The sequence below is a fragment of the Pinus tabuliformis genome, chromosome 4_2 (genome assembly GCF_031772625.1).
Source record: "Pinus tabuliformis cultivar Carrire ecotype Pingquan chromosome 4_2, CPIR1, whole genome shotgun sequence".
In the NCBI taxonomy this organism is placed as follows: Eukaryota; Viridiplantae; Streptophyta; class Pinopsida; order Pinales; family Pinaceae; genus Pinus; species Pinus tabuliformis.
In genome coordinates this window covers 718,884,432-718,890,750 of record NC_142304.1, presented here as the reverse complement: position 1 = coordinate 718,890,750, position 6,319 = coordinate 718,884,432, and positions in this window count along the sequence as shown.

Below are 6,319 nucleotides of genomic sequence, written 5' to 3'. Positions count from 1 at the left end.
ACAGTAGTTGGAGCCTCCCTGCTCATTACCTCTGGAGCAGCTCCCTCAAAGGTGACAACCCCTCCAGTACTAAAAGTCTCTCCTGGTCTGGAGATTGTGTTGAGAATAAACCGTTGGGTATCCTAGGGTAACTTATCAAATACAGAACTAGCGACTAAATTAGCGAAAATCTGAGGATTCATAAATAATCGACAGCTTAACACAGAAATTATAAGGATGCAAAGTGTTTTTCTTAATGGCCATGCGTAATTTATAGGTGGATTTGAATTCAAATTCGATCGTTCCCCCTAAAATCCATCCATAATTGCTGATTTGGCTGCAGATATCCAAATATTTCAACCTTAAATGCCTTAAATGTCGCCCCCCCCAATCCTCTTAATCATCTCCTAGCAGTCAAACCATGAACAGTGACTATAACAGTTACTTTTTGGCTGCGTTGTGTGGCCTCTTCCCCTATACTGCAGCTCCCTTTGCATTGCTTCTGGTATTGTGACTTCATCCTATTTTGAGCAACCCCCTTGTCGCATAGCTTTACAACCCGAGTGTTATAGACATTTTTGGGCATTGCAACCCCAATCATAAATGTCCATAAACTAAGGGCTCCTAAGACCCTAAAGGTGTTGTTCCAACCCCTAAAAGAACAAGGTCAACTGATTACATCATCTCCCAGAAGTTCTCCATGAAAAACTACTCAGAACTGGTCAAAACTGCATCATTTCACTTGATCCATGGCCAGGGTGCGATGCATCTCACCTTGTACACACGGGAATTACGTTGCATTTCAAAAAGCCCTTCTATGGGGTGTGATGGACGCGAAAATACAAGTGGCGGAGACAGTTTGCGAGGTGGATGATCATGGAATCTTCCAGAAACTTCTTCTATGATACTTGCCTCTCAAAATCGCCCAAGGATGAGTAAGAGATCAATGAGATCTCCAAGTGGAATCAAGAACTATCAGAGAGAATACACTAATCAAAAACCCAGAGCTGACTCACACCTCTGCAAATATCTATATATAGATCTCTCATCCCCGAGATCCAGGAGGTTGGGGGCTGGAATTTTTCATCTTGTAAGGAATTGTTGTTGGTTTCTTGAGGAAACATCATAGTGTTGGGTGATCTAAGCTTTTCATGAGGTGAAGAAGGGCTCACTTGCTAAGAGGATGATGCTGGGTCAGAACGATTGGTTGTAACTCTCTTGGCTCTTTCTTGATTATCAATAAATCTATTCAAGTTTTCCTCCATACTCTTGTGTGATTTATGTTTTATGCATTTGTATGGTAAATTTACATCTGATCCTAGATTTTTTATGATAATAGATCCATGTTCTCATATAGTGTTATGCTGCTTTGATTCTACAGGTACTCTGTGAAGCTGGGTATACAAGAAAGGCAAGCAGCAAAGGACTATCAGAAGAGAGAGGAATTGAGCAAGGAACCAAGTGCAAGACAAAGGTTGGTCTCCTTTATTTTTCTCTCATCTATCTTTCATAAAGGAAAACGAAAGTAGTTTTACTTTGTTTGTTTCTAAGGTAGCTACCAGCCTTAGTGGGATTAGCAGTTCTGCATAGACACTTTTCCCTGTAACACTGAGTAGTGTAGTTTATAGTCCTGTGCTTCCTTGTAGCTACCTGGAGTGCTAAGACTATGCTACCATCATGTAGTCATTGGTCTGGATCCCCAGTGTATGGGTTCAATCAACTTCCATTTACCCTTCCTGGAAATGGGTCTCCATTCAATTTCGCAAGCTGAACTACTCTAGCATCTGTAATCTCTTTAATAAAATATGGCCCCAGCCAGTGCATCTGAAATTTTCCTGGAAAATTATCAAACTTATTGTCATATAATAAAACCAAATCATTTACCTTGAAGGTGCATAGTTTGATGTTCTGATCGTGCCAAGATTTTTCACATTCCTTCTGAACTTGCTGATGGAATCCAACCAAAAATCTATCTTCCTTGAGATTCATTAGCTACGTGAGCCATTCTTCTAAGGCTCTGTGGTCCGCCATTCCTGTTAAAGATGCGATGCGTAGACTAGGCACGATATACTCCATAGGCATGATAGCTTCCATGCCACAGATCAACCTAAAAGGTGTCTAACCAGTAAGCTTTTTACAAGTCCTTCACATGTTGTGCCTCCGCCCATCTGGTCAAATATTTGGTCGTGATAATGATATATTGTGCACCTGTCCTTCACAAGTTGTGCCTCCACCCATCTGGTCAAATATTCGGTCGCGGTAATGATATATCGCACACCTGTCTTCTTGCCTGGAGGCTGAATCGGTCCTACAAAATCAATTGCCCATTTCTCAAATCGTTGTAGTGACGCCTACGAATTCAAATCGAGCTCATGGCTAGCCCGTTCTCTGACATGCATCGCATGCCCTACAATAGGCTTTAGAATCCTTATGTAGCGTTGGCCAACACAACCTAGTGTGCAAAATCTTCTGTGTTGTTGCGTTTTTTGCATAATTCCCTCCTGCAACTCCTCCATGAGCTTCAGCGACGATACTGGTTCGTTCAAAATCAAGCACATAATGTCAAAGTATCTCATCTGATCCCGTCTTATACAAATTCCTTGCAATTCTAGAGAAATATACCATGTACACCACCAATTATTTCTTCTACTGATTGGTATATCCTTCTGGAGCTGTTCCTGTGGTCAAGAAATAAATAATATCTGCAAAGTGATTATCCACTACGCCCACCGCGAAGAGCTACATGTCAGGAAACACTTCCTCCAAATTAGTAGGTTCTTCCCCTATTTCAATGCAAGACAGATGGTCTAGCCTTGCATTCAATTGCCTTGGCTTCATAATTACCTTGAAATCATATTCTTGAAGCAACAACAGCCATCTGCAAATTTTCCCCCCCAAAACAGGCTTATTAACTAGATATTTTTATGAAAAATGGTCTGTGTATATCTTGAAATGTTTGCCTAGTAGGTAATGTCTGAACTTTTGGAGCGCGTACACCATAGCCAAGCCTCCGTGCTTTGTTGTTGAATAATTCTTTTCAGCCTTTGACAACTTCTTGATTTCAAATGCTATAGGGTGATCCAGCTCTCCTTCACCAGCCTGTGTCAGCATTGCTCCTAGCGCAATACTCGAGACATCCACATGCACATGAAATTCCTTCTTCCAATCCAGGAAGACTAGGATCGATGCAGTGACCATTTTCTCCTTCGGTACATCCAAGCTGCACTAACATTCTTCATCCTAACAGAATGTAGCATCCTTCTTCAGTTGTGTTTCCGTAGGCACGGTAATCTGAGCATAACTTTTTATGAACTTCTGATAATACCCAGTGTGGCCCAGTGTTGCACGCAACTATTTATCATTTCTTGGTGCCTCCAAATTAATTATTACCATGATATTAGCAGGATCCACCATAAGTCCTTGCCTGCATACCACATGACCCAACAAGATTTCAAACGGATGCAGAACAAGCACTTCTTCAGGTTTAGGGCAATCTGATACCTTCGGCAGATATCCAACATCAAGTGCAAACTGGCTACATGGTGCTTTACTAGCCCAAACACTATCCAATCATCAAAATATACCTCCAAGAAATTGTGAATGAATTATTTGAATGCCGCGATGGCTACGCGCGAGAAGATTGTCGGCGTATTCTTAAGTCCAAAAGGCATCACTGTATACTGGAAACATCCCCATTCCATCGTGAAGGTGGTCTTACTCCTATATTTTGGCGTGATCTTAATCTAATGGTGTCCAGAGAACCCATTAGTGAATGAATAGGCCTCCTTCCCTCCAACATTATCCAGTACTTCATTTGTGAATGAAGTTGGAAAAGGATCATGAACACAAGCAACGTTAAGCTTCCTAAGATCTACGCAAATCCTTATTTCATCCTTCTTCTTCTTTTCTTGAACTACAATTGGACTCACCCAATCAGATTCCTCCACTGGTTCAATAATACCAGCTGCAAGCATCTTGTGCAATTCCATGCAAACCTTTTCCTTGTATTTGGGATTAAGGCGATATGGCCTTTGCTTAACGGGCTTCAGGTCTGGTTTCAAATTTATTTTCATCACTCCCAAATTGCCTATGATGCCTTTTAAGTATGAAAATTTGGTAGGAAATAAGTCTTGATATTTGCGAAGCAACTCAGTGACTTTATCTACTGTAGCATCATCCCAATAATCTCCAATCTTTGCAAACTTCAGCTCCACCTCTATGCCAATGTTCACTTGTCTAGTCTTCAATGGTGTGGTGATGTCTGGATTTTCTATCTATGGTCCCTCAACTTTGCAATGGACTTCGGCCTCTGGGATGTTAATATTCCTTGGATCCTCATCATCTTCTTTAGCGGTCACATTATAGCATTCTAGTGCATGGCAAAGCTGGGTGCTTCAATCTGGTTGAATCAATTCTAAAGGATCATGTGGTATTTTGAAGATTGTTGCCTTAACCTCCTACAACAATTCGTTTATGCTTTTGAATAGATCCTCAAAGATGAAGGTCATCAAAAATCCTTCTCTCAAGATGTCCCACTCCACGGTACCATGGTAGAGCTCTGTTTCTAGGAACCAATTCATAGGAATGATGTCCAAAGTGTAACAGAAATATGCACCCACTCTAGCTGCAACTCTGTTGCATAAACCTTAGTCTATTTTGCTAAATGATAGTGTGGATCATTTCTCCCATCATATTTTTCAGTTAGCCAAACTTTCGAGTGACCAAACCGCAATCTCATCATTCTTCTGTACTCACGCCATTCATCAAAACTACCTTTATGCGTACCCCACCACTGTGTAGGTATAATGTGTAGTGCCAAATCCAACACTTGGAAGTGATGATTTTGAGGAACTTCTCTTTCAAATGTATCCAGAAATTTATCTACGTCAATCAAAACATCATAATAAGGTAAATTTCTTACCTCCGATGACACACAATGTAATGATTTAGTCATCATATTACAACGCAGCATAGATACTTCATAAAATTTATTCTACCAGTGCTCCAATTCTTCATCTGAATCTGATGTGCAAGAGATTTCGCAGTCCCATGCAAATCGTTCATCAGCTGTCGGATTAACCAAATCTTGGTCTCGCACTGTTATTTTATAGATTTGGTCCAAATCATCATCACTTTCCTCATAGTCGTAGACTGGTTCAGTATAGTGTGGTCCTTCTGCAAGGTCCAATGGAACTACAATGCGGAGCGATTTCCTTTCAAATGACATCATCCGCTTCTTTAAATTGATTAATTCATTCATGTCTATAGCCCAATCAATCCCCAGGAGCACAGGATATGGATTGTTGTCATCAACAATCTCTATCACTTCAAAATCGGCCAAGGCGCTTGCACCTTCTATATCTACGGTCACTCCATGCAATTTCCCCATTGGGATAATATTCTGTTGATTTTCCATTCTCAGTTGAATCGGAGACCACTAAAGCACAGGTCTCCCCATTCTTTCCCATGTAGGTTTAGGAAAAACATTCGCATCCGACCCCAGATCCAAAATAACTTGATCCATCTTGTACTCACCCATTTGTGTGGTAAGCCTCATCTCGCGCCCTGTTCTTGTCTTGTGTTTGCCTATCTTTCTTACTGTGTGGTGTCCTTCAGGAGCACCTTCCTTACCAGCACACTTATTTATCAGTTCTTGTAGCCCTTTCACAGCCTTGCTATTTTGCAACAACTTCATACAAGTTTCCAAGAAAGTGGTAAGCATGGAGGGGTCAACTTCTTCAGATAGCTTGTCCTGAATTCCTGAGGTAAGGCCTCAACAAAGTTTTTCTTTGCTTCCATGAACGTTTCCTTCACGTGCTCCAGATCAAACCCCACTTCTTTTTTTGGAGCCTTGCAAACCCACTCTCTTTCTTCAGGCTGTTTTCCTTTATCATCACTAGTCATCATTTGCTTCACAGCACAATATTCACATAGGGATCATCCTCATGGGGCTCGGCCCTAATCATCTATAGATTCTAGGTAGGTTGTTGAGGTTGTGCCTTCTTCTCCCGCATCTTAGCTATCAGCATAGGGAATTATTCTATCGTGTGGTCAAACTGAGTACAATATCGGCATGAGGGGTGTGTTTGGCTCGTACATTCCCGCGTGTAGTGTCCTGGCACTCTGCAGTTGTAGCAAATAACTTGTCCTCGACCTCTACCAGGTCCTCCTCCTCCTTGGCCTTGTCCACACCCCTAATATCCTCCACGTGCTCCCCTAGTGCCTTGATCCAGAGGCTGAGTTTCTATTTGCATTCGATACGCAGGCATTCTTTCCATCATCAATTCATAGCTATGGTAGTTATGCTCATCATGGCCCACCGATTTACAGAAATTGCAAA